The 11,045-nt window shown below is 39.2% G+C and overlaps 1 long non-coding RNA gene across 1 annotated transcript; it reads right to left on the bottom strand.

Moving 5' to 3' along the window:
- Positions 1 to 424: 424 nt before the first annotated feature.
- Positions 425 to 10,643, bottom strand: LOC123969484. Its single transcript, XR_006824741.1, has 3 exons — positions 10,488 to 10,643; positions 8,054 to 8,196; positions 425 to 640 (listed from the first exon to the last, which is right to left on the bottom strand). It is a non-coding gene; the product is annotated as an uncharacterized LOC123969484 (long non-coding RNA).
- Between the last annotated feature and the right edge of the window lie 402 nt (positions 10,644 to 11,045).

The raw sequence follows: 11,045 nt of genomic DNA, 5'->3' as shown, positions 1-11,045 counted from the left end.
AGGAAGCAGAACTTTAACAACCACAACTAGGATGACATGTCATCTACTATGACACACTGCCCTCTACTGATAAATATATGAACCTACAATGTTCTCTTACTTATAAGTGTATACTATTCAAAATATAACTGAATTAACCTTTGGTGTAATTTGAAGATTGATGAGTAAGTAAAGTCATTCTTACTTTTGTTGTACATTTTTACAAGAGGCACTTATATATAATTATCTTTTAAAGAGATGGGTCTATGCCCCCTTTGTGACTTACCGGTTAAAGTTGACACATCATGTCGAGGTTGTTGTTCCAAGTCCCTGAGCTTCCCAGGTGAACTAAGATGAAGAGGCTGCGGGGCCACATCCGGGGCCCCTGACGCCTCGCCCCGCCCCTCATGGAGGGAGAAGGCTGTCTGGGAGTCCAGGTGGGCCTGTGGGGGCCAGGAGGGAGGAGAAAGATGAGCAGGAGGAGAAGAAGAGGAGGGAGAGGAGGCAGAGTGGGACAGCTTGACTGGGGCTGTAGGGTTCAGGGTGAAGGCAAACTCAGAGCTGTCCTGTGTCCTGCTGTGGGACTGAGGCCCCCTGGTGGCTCAGGGAGACAACGCAGGCTTCCAGGACATCAGGCTCTGATAGGCTGAGAAGGTAACGACTAGATAAAGGAAAATACAAAAGAGGAAGAGAGGGACAGAAAGAGAATAGAAACATTAGAATGTTAAAGAAACTACAGTAAGTGCATAAATGTCTTTCATAGGGCTGCACAATACTCATATTACAATTACTCTGCTAAATACTGCACTTTTGTCATATACAGTACTTTATTCCCAGACTGCAATATGATGTGACAACAGTTAGTTTTCAATCTATTTTCAGCAAAACTGAGACATTTGACATTTTTATTTTACCATAGGAAATTTCATAGACCCACAACTGATCTGAAAACAAAGTATATAACTTCTCTCATACTAGTAGGTGCAGCCAAACCTGACATGGAAATTGGGGTGAGTCATTCTGTATTTTTCAATTTTTTATTATTATTTCTGCAGCCCTCCTCTACTATAATTTATCTGTGATAAAACTAGCAAATAAAGTTTCATATCATTGTTATAAAAAAAAAACTCCAATGACGCATAATATGTTCATTGCATACGTTCAATGCCCCCTTGCACAACAGCCAGCTCCATAAAGAAATGGTTTTCCTAGTTTGGTGTGGAGGAACTTGACTGGCCCGCACAGAGCCATGACCTAAACCCTATCCAACACCTTAGGGATGAACTAGAACGGAGATTGCGAGCCAGGCCTTCTCATCCAACATCAGTGTCTGACCTCACAAATGCTCTTCTGGATGAGCACTTCCCACAGACAAATCCTGCAGAAAGCCTTCCCAGAAGAGGAGAAGCTGTTTTAGCTGCAAAAGTGGGACCAAATGCATATAAATGCCTTTAGATTTAGAATGGGATGTCATAAAGTTAATGTGTAGATGTCCCAGTACTTTTGTCCACATAATGTATATTTAGCTTCTCCTTGTGTTACATTTTAAAAGGTAATTAACGTTACAAAAAACTCCCTCACTCTTAACTGACATTTAAAAACCAACACAGGGAAAATAAAGCTACTGAACAACACTTGTTACCTAGGCTACAATTTCTAATACATCTAATGATGTAGGTGATTGAGACTCATTTATTTTTAAAAGATTGGAACTCTCCCAGCATCAAACCTTTTGTGTGATCAAAGCGCCTTTCAATAGAAGCAAAGCAGGGCCTGGCCTTCTGTCTGTGTTTCAGGGTCACAACGATAGAGTTACCACTGCCTGAAGCAACAAACAGATCGGGTTCCTCAGCATAACTGTAACACACGTTTAAAAACACACACAGCGTAAGGCAACGCATGCTGTATGAGCTACACACAGAACGCCAGTAGCTACCTCTAGGAAAGTGTGTGTCTTATTCCATAAATGTCAGTCAAGATTTGCACTGATCTGAAACTGATTCAGTACTGTCCCTGACATTATGTGCCATTTATGCACCCCATTTTAAACCTTGCCCAATAACATACATAAACAATTGCAATTGAACAAACATACACCAAAAAATTAACATTATAATGTTTGTTGAAGAGAAATTCTGCCTACTTCTTAATAAAACTCTATCAACGTATCTGTGTATGCAAGTTTCTATTATTGTGCACACAAGCGGGACATGAAAATCTGACAACATATGTGTGGTAACAATGATATATGGGTGGCAATGGTGCAGTGGATAAGACACATGATCTGGTGTGGGAACCCCCGATTCAATTCCCGCTGTCATTTAACAATGTTTCCCTGAACTTAGCCCCTGGTTGCTCCAGTGTGTGTGACCTCTGACATATATAGCAATTGGGAGACGCTTTGGATAATAGCATCACCTAAATGACTAATTATTATTTAGCAACATGTGCAGTTTGAGCAGTCTCTGTCCCTCAGGAATGTCCCATCCCTTATTATTCATACAATTTACTCAATCTCGGCTATTTCCTTCTTCCCAGTGCCTGTAGTCCAGCACGTTCGAATGTGCTGACACTGCCTCTCTCACCCTCATCACTCCTGTGCACAACCACAATGCCACCTGTTGCAGATTGGCTGGAAAAATGTCGTGTGGCAAGGTCCACACCACTTTCTTTCTTTTCCATTTACAGAACGAGGGCTGTGTAGGAAAACTGGATTGTTTTTTCAGAGCACAAACAAAACAGAGAGCTAACAAACCGTGAGGAAATATCCACTGAATTTAATAAAAAGTGTTATGGATTACAATCACTTACTATCCCTTTAAGCCACAATTTATCACCTACACCTTTGTGAAGGTGACCGCATTTGTTTTAGCTAGGTGTACCTAATAAAGTGATAAATGAGCGTATAATGTATGAAGTTCTGTCTTTAAAGATAATAGAAACAGATTCAATATTATAAATCTGACGACCATATTTCCATACTATAACATCATAGCAACCATAAATGTGGTAAAATACAAAAAAAACACTACAGGCATAAAACAGAATGTTGTGTGAATAAGAGTGAAAGACACAATACACATAGTATATGTGTTTTTAACACTAATCCTGCAGATTTTTTGTATAGAGAGTTCAAAATGCTGTGGATTATTGTTACAATAATGCTCTTTTCATAAATTCAAGTCGTATAAAGGCTTTATGCTTTACCCAGACTGGTAACAAAAGGACACTTGATACCTCAACCCAGTTATTGCGGCCAATAAAGCATGCTAGCTAGAGGGCAAAGGGTTAGGCCTAAATTAAGCAACAGCTACTAGACCATCATGGTAAGAACAGTGCGGGCAGGTGCACGTACACTGAGAACATATCATAACACCACCAGAAGCCCTTTATTTCCCTTTATCCTTGTTGGTCTCCTTTGCTCACCACTGCACAATCCATCCAATCAGATGAGTGTGTTGGTTTGTGGCCAACCATTCCCCATCAATCCTCTCTCTCTTATACATGTCAGAGCAGTAAGACCACCTGCACACAGTTCAGCTTTTATAATCACCCCCCTCAGACGGACCATTACTGGCAGTAATCTAGGTTTTTAAACTAAATCTAGGTTCTTTTGTGGGTATAAATATATATAATATAATATAATATACTCATGGAGAGAGAAAATGCAGGCATGTCGAAGCTTTTCACATTAACACTGTCAGTTCCAATTTAGCAGTGAGTCGAACACACTGTGGGTTTGTTAACCATGCAGCCAAGCGAGACCCTGTCGGCCTCTTAGGGCGGACACTCGGAGACATGGTTATTAGCCATCTCTCCCTCTTTTGTGTTCTCAACTTTTTAATGTGCTAGGCAGGATGCCAGAGGGAAAAAAAAACCCAAAACTTTCAGCTGAGTAATCAGCTAGAGTATCATTCATGCAGAACATAATAGAGCTGCAGAGAAGATTAGCACACCAATGCCTGGGATCAGAATAACTGGCCAAAACAGACTTAAAATGCCATATTTTTTGAAAGTACATTGTAACCAGAATCAATGTGACATTAATCTCATAAAATATTATCAAAATGAATGAATGAAATCACATGAACTACAGCAAGAAAGGCTAGTGTTTCAAGTCACACCTGAAGTTAAACTGTGTAGCAGAAAATCCTGCCTTTGACCTTGGAGCCTGGACTCGACCTGAACTCAACAGAGGCAAAGGGTGTTTGAAAAGCTCTGCGCTGGTACTCTGTGCAAACAATGCCCTTCCAGGAGGGTGTATACGTGAGCAGAGGCACACAGGAGTGAAAGAGAGAAGGAGGGGGAGGGGAAGGGAGCAAGGATGCACTAAAGGGGTTGAAGGAGGGGTGCATTTGCGACATGGGTACTCAGTCACCAGCACATTGAGTACGTCAAGCTGAAACCAGTGAGTTTAAAAGCCAATGTTAATGAACTTTAATTAAATGAATATCCGGTAGTCAGCATGTCCTTGGTTGTTACTTGTTCACATGACTAAGCTTCAAATTACCTTTCATAAGTTCTTGTACCAAATAACGCCAGGAGAGTGGATGCGTAATGCAAAATAATAAGAGGTGGATTAAAGGGAATGAGAAGAAAAGTAAATACACACTCTCTGTTTTGCCTCAACTCAACCTAAAAGTGTAAAAATAACTTATAGGGCAGTCTACAGTTCTTCAAGGTTATCTAACAAGACAGTTAACAAGATTCAACAGAAAATTTGATTTGTTTACTTCTTAAAAATCTACAAGAACATCTGTAAGATTAACAATAGCAGTAACTTGGACCTTAGCTTAAAGGGCTTTTAATTCCTTGGAGGGCAAATAAACTCACTTAACTCCAGCATGCACCACACCATTTAGGCCTTCAGAATAATGCAGACATGGTCTGGATAACTGCAGCCATTTAATGATTAAATGTCATTAGAGTTTTACAGGCCGAGCTAAGAGGTTATGTATACAGACATGCTTCAACATATTCAGCTTTACTGCACATTTAGCATTAACTACTTTTTTGATGATCATGCGAATGATGTAACCATCTTACAATACTGTGTGACACTATAAAGCCAGCACAACAGAAAATCATCAAGTTCTTCAAAAGCCCCACTTCCACTAAATTTAACAACATCCCCTGACTTATCAGTGGAAAATGCCAAGATCCAAACATCAGGCTGGATTAAATATTTGAACCTAATCAGCACAGGATAAGATGACCCAACAGTGTGTCTACAGTATGTTATAGTCCAGAGATAAGCAGCCGTGCATCAGTTCATGATCTGAGGACACCTTCAAGTCCACAAACAATTCACAATACCTGCAACCTGCGTGCACACACACTGCATCATGAGGCATTTATGGACCAATCAAACTGCAATATGATGTTTAACAAGATAACTTTAACAAGAGAAAAATAATATTGTACAAGAAAATGAATATCAGATTTATCATCATCAGATTTTTAAAACGATTTTTAAAACGTTGCGATTTGCAATTCGATTATAATGTAACAAATGGTACTATGAGTCTACTTGCTTAATTATCAAGGAATGCACGAAATACTGACATTTTCAATTTTTTTTTGTTTTTCTCAACTTGAACAAAGTTAAACAATAAACAATATTTATAACAATAGCTTTAGTTAAACAGATGTAAAACAGAACAAGGGGTGCGTGTTGCTCTCAGGAGGAGACGGCTAAAAGGAGCAAATTTTGGCACACTGGCATCCTTTTAGGCGCACATGCGAGAGCCCGGTGTGGACGGAGATAATGAACAGACTGCATTGCAAACTGAGAGGAGAGTCTCACACACACAGCACATGACGACATCGCAATTGCGATTGCAATTATATTACTTGTGCGGCCCTAGTATCGACTTTAAAAATCCTGTATCGGTCAGGCTACTTCATTTTCCAAAATGTCCATGTCATCACTAACCTGGTACACAGAGCCACAAAAACATCTGTCCTGCGGTGAAACCTGTGTCCAGTCCGAACGGTAGTTAGAATCCCACAAATGACATCATTCCTCCATAGAGCTGAATTAGGAAAACTGTTTGGTTACCCATTAACTACATATACGTTCTTTGCCAAGTGTCCATAAAAGGACACGTTTAATAGTCATTCCGGGATATCAGCCATAAAGGTGACTGAGGAAATAGCTGAGAAATGGGAGTTTCAAACTTAGACAAGGATTTTAAGCAGCAGTACAGCCATCGACCACTTTCATACAACACAGATATATTGGAGAGTGATATCTGTGTTGATATCTGTTATACTACTAATAACATATTTTAAAATGTCAGCCTCAGGTCAGCACAGTGCAAACACAAAGCCTACATCATGACAAAAGACAGGATATAATGCCCGACACAGAGCAAACATTGAAGTGCCACATTAAAGAGAGCTGGAAAGGCTTGGGAAGTAGACTGATATAGATGTGGCAGCTTAGATGAAAACCTGGGAGGAAAGAGTAGGTCTGCAGCTAATGATTAGTTTAAATACTGATCAATCTGTCAATCATGTTTTTAAAATGATCGACTAATCATCTAGTCTAACAAATGAGAAAGACAGCCTAACAGCTAGACGGTATTAGACATAGAGCTAAAATAGATGAACAGGAGGAAAAGAGCATGGGAAACAACAGGCTGGTGTGTAGAGGACCTAAACATGAGCAAGAATGTCGCCCTGACAACTGGGAGAGCTATATCTGGACAGCAACTCCACATGAAAAGAAAGTGGTCAAAAAAATCCAAATGCCCATTACTCTCACTCTCTAAAGGGCAATCTGCTCTGTTCACTCAACATGCAGGCCTTTAAATCTGCTGCAGGGGCTACGAGGGACACACACACAACTTTGGTTCAAAACATTAGACCCTTATTACAACTGTATCGCCCTGTAGATGTCTGAGATTTGGGCAGGACATGTCTAACACAGAGTTAAAGATTAGGCTAGAGTACAACAGAGTCACAACCTTTAAAAAGAAATATGACCAAGAGGCAAGTTTGAAATAATTATTACATACTGCAGATCAGTACTATTGAAAGCCAGTATTTTTCCCCAGTGAGACGGCAAGCAGGATTTAGACTTTAAAGAGTTTATCATGTTGCTAAAACAACAGATTATTTCAGACTTAAGGCCATTTGGAGTATTTATACTAAAATACATCTTGTTGTCTTTAATTAGTATGTCAGATTGTCTTCTTCAGCAGCAAAGTTCCCTGAGTTTGAACACTAATCTTAAGAGAATTACATATGTAACTGAAACACATAACACTAACTACCTCAAGATTACACCAGATTGAGATGCAGGTTACTTTACTCCACTATGTGTCTTTAAGACACTCTGAAATGACAGAAAGCATATCTGCACATGCTTTGGGTCCACGAGATGATTTACTCAAACAACTAAATGGGAGGGAAAATATGTTTTGTTATTATCTTAATCTGATAATTGATTAAATTAAACAAGCAGAAACAATTTTTAAAACTGTTTCAGGATACAAACTCTTAAGTGAGCTGTAATGACAGTTACAGCATGAGGTCAACATGTTCAACCATGAATGTGTCATGTGTTATGAGTCCCATCATACACCTCTTCAAATTAATTGATAGGCATTCTTCTGTGTTGTGATCAGAAATAGCTGGACATTACACAACAACAGACAATGAAAATGAAAAGGGAAGTTTCCTTCACTTTCTGATAGATGACACTACAGAGACGAACATAACTTAGTCAACAAAAAATGAAATTGCCTCGGGACATCTAATCAGCAGGGTTGGTTCAAAAGTACAAAGAGACATGCCTAAGGCAAAATTTTAAATCACAGTGACTAATTCATAAGACAAAATGATCAACAGACTTAAATAGCATATGATTGTAATTCATATATATTTCTAGATTTTTTCTCTTTTTAGCACACAAAGGGGCACAATTAGGCAGACAAAACATCCTTTTATTTCAAGGCTAATCAACACAGACTGACTACAGCAACAGACCGACACACCATGCTAAATGCTAATACACTGGACAAGCCAGCAAGCCATTGACTTAATTAAAACACTGAAACAGACTTACAGTGCTGCTGCAGAAGTTTTTGTAGCTTGTGATGTTCTGTGTATTTAGGGTACTGTTTCCTTTAGTGTGTGTCCATCAAATGAAATGCTCTCAGCTGCTGGTGCTGCTATACCGGCCGGCTTCTGTCCTGTCCTGAGTGTGTCCTGTCAGGAACAGAAGAAAAGCAACAGTGAGGCAGGGAGGAGGTGGGGCTGAAGGGGGAATGAGACAGGAGGAGGAGGGCCGTGCAGAGAAAAGGCGTTCTGGTTTATCATGTCGTGTGCCTGAGAGACAATGGACGGACCGAAAAATCAAAAGAAGAGCAACACAGAGGTCTGTGAGCCTGCTCTTATCCACGGTCTTGGACTACAGCAGCAGGTCAGGATGTCGCTCTTCCTCATTGACACAGCCATTTGCATCAACCGAAGACTTCAAACAGCCAGGCTCTGGTATCTACTGTATTATCCAAATTAGATTTAAACCTATAGTGCAGTCTTTATCACAGCAACAATTCCAAGTCTGATTCCCAGCAGTGCTGGTCACTGATTTACAGACAGTAATGAGTGGTTCATTACTAGCTATCTAAACTGAAGGAACACCGATAAAACATGATCACAAAACAAAGACCAATACATTTATGCTATTTGAATTCCTTTCCATCTTACTGATGTAGTGAAAGTAAATTTCAACCTTTAAAATGTGAACAAATAGCATTTACTCTGGTCTGCATGATTACATTACAATTTAGGTCTGTCTTATTTGGTGCATGTTTACCAAAAAAGGGCATTGCAGTTTCTCATGGATTCTCCACTTGTTCTAAAAAAGCAGCAAGACTTCCACCTCCTCCGCTACCCAACACTTAACCTGATCCAGTCATGAAATCATAGGAAATAGCTAAAATATTTAATTACATCACACAAGATGGTGTCCAAAAAGTAAGAGGCTTAAATTCCTCAGCTATGCTGAACTATTTGAGCTGAATCCGTTGTTTAAAAGAAACAACCTCCACACTCCACAAACACGCAACAGCATTTAAAGTAAAGGGCTATGAAATGGTTTTGCTTTTCAATCTCTAAGAAAAAGGACGGGCTGTCATGTCTTAAACACCCTGTATCAAATAAAAGTATATGTTTTTGCTCCATGTTTTGCCACAAGACTTTTGTCCTTTTTTGTTTTGTTTTGGGGTTTTTTTGGGGTGAAAAACAGAAAAAAAAGGAAAGGAGTGAGCGAGAACTCATGTTTAAAACATATTTTTTATTTAACTCTAAACTAATAATGTCTAGTCTAAAGAATGTAAGAGATTGTTGTTATTCATTAATAACTAAGGCTGCGTGTTGGTTGAAACTTCTCAATACTAGTGGCCATTTTATACCTGCGTATCAGTGCCAATGCTATAATAATACCAATTTTGATACCTTGCTGAGGAATATAAACATGTTTTTCAACAAGAAATTTTTTTCATTAAAAAAAGAAACCAAACTTCTAAAATGTCTAAACACAAGCAGACAAACAGGAACTTTCCTTCAATAGATTACGGTGTAATATTGGCAAGTTAAAATCAGAAATTGTCTATGGATCTGAGCAAGAATTCGAGGCTGTCTTACATGAAGGGGAAGCATGTGCTTCTTACTTAATACAGTATATAATAGCCTACATAGACCTCATTTTAGTTTGTATTTGGGTTAGCAGTGTTTTCCATTTGGCCTAAGCAATGCCAGTTCCCTACTTTAAATCTCAGTCGACAGTGTGTCACACAGTGAATAATGTGCGGTTTACACACAAAGGTGCCATTCATATCCCACCAGTTTATGTACAGAGAGTGCACCTCCTGTGAGTCTCTGCTGTCTCACAGAAAACTAGGTATACAGAAGCTATTGTTACTGCAAACTCACCATCTTCAGAATGATGAGATGACTTATTTTAACCAAAGTAATCAAGTATTTAGACACAGGAGGGGTTGACGACCATGAAAGGCAATGTTTACTGACAACTAAGGCTAATGGTTACTGAAAAAGGCAGTGTTTAACATGTTGATGTAAAGTAACAAACACTTTGATTATGTCAAGGGCTGGGAGGTTTTTAAGTTACTTTACTTTCAAGGCATTGACGCTACCTGTCATTATGATAGATAAACAAATAGCTAGCTACAAATGTACCTGAAACAGCACCTTTAATTATGAGCAACTTCTTCATTCACGTCTGACCAAAGTGTCACTGAAGTAATTTTTCACTTTTCAAGTGTTAGTGAAAAGGTAAGCGTTTATAAGATGTTAAAAACAGGAATCGTAAGATCAGCACTTCCACCCCGGAGGAGGAGAAATCCCACCCTGCGGCGTTATGGAAATTCCCCCTCACCGAGTCTGGATTTAATAAACACCAAATGCGACAAGTGAACAACCGACCAGTCTATGAAATGACAGTAAGAGGTACATAAAGGGGAACAGATTCAACTTACATGTTTCTTTCATTCGTGTCTAGTCAAAGTCGTAGTCGGCTCTGAAATTTGCTGAAGCAAACTTGGTGCTCAGCTGTCACAACGGCTGGTCTGCTCGGTGTTCCATTGGGTCATCTTGAAAGCGAGGCATCATGGGACATGTAGTTCTTCAAAGTAAGGCATTTTTTTTCCCTATTACATAGCAGTAGAGTTTCTAAAAAGGCAGCCATTTGTGATGAACCTGACCATCTGGGGATGTCTATTAGTAACATAAAATGATAGCTGTAGTCTTATAACTTGCCCTATATTTACTGTAATATATATTAGAGGGTGATTGACTCCTGGAAATTAAGCAAGGCTCTATAGTAGTAACTGGTCACATGCTAAGTATTTTAAGCCAGCGAAATCACATCACACAGTGCAGTTATATTTTTGGGTAGTACTATCAGACAGAGAAGGATAGAGCTTGCACAGAGTATGTGTCAGGTGCCAAACCATCGTCACTAACTGCTGGAGTTAATCACTATAAGTACTATACATATATATATATATATATATACACACACACACACACACACA

The sequence above is a fragment of the Micropterus dolomieu genome, linkage group LG04 (assembly GCF_021292245.1).
Source record: "Micropterus dolomieu isolate WLL.071019.BEF.003 ecotype Adirondacks linkage group LG04, ASM2129224v1, whole genome shotgun sequence".
Classification (NCBI taxonomy): domain Eukaryota; kingdom Metazoa; phylum Chordata; class Actinopteri; order Centrarchiformes; family Centrarchidae; genus Micropterus; species Micropterus dolomieu.
This window is presented reverse-complemented; position numbering and strand designations above follow the sequence as displayed.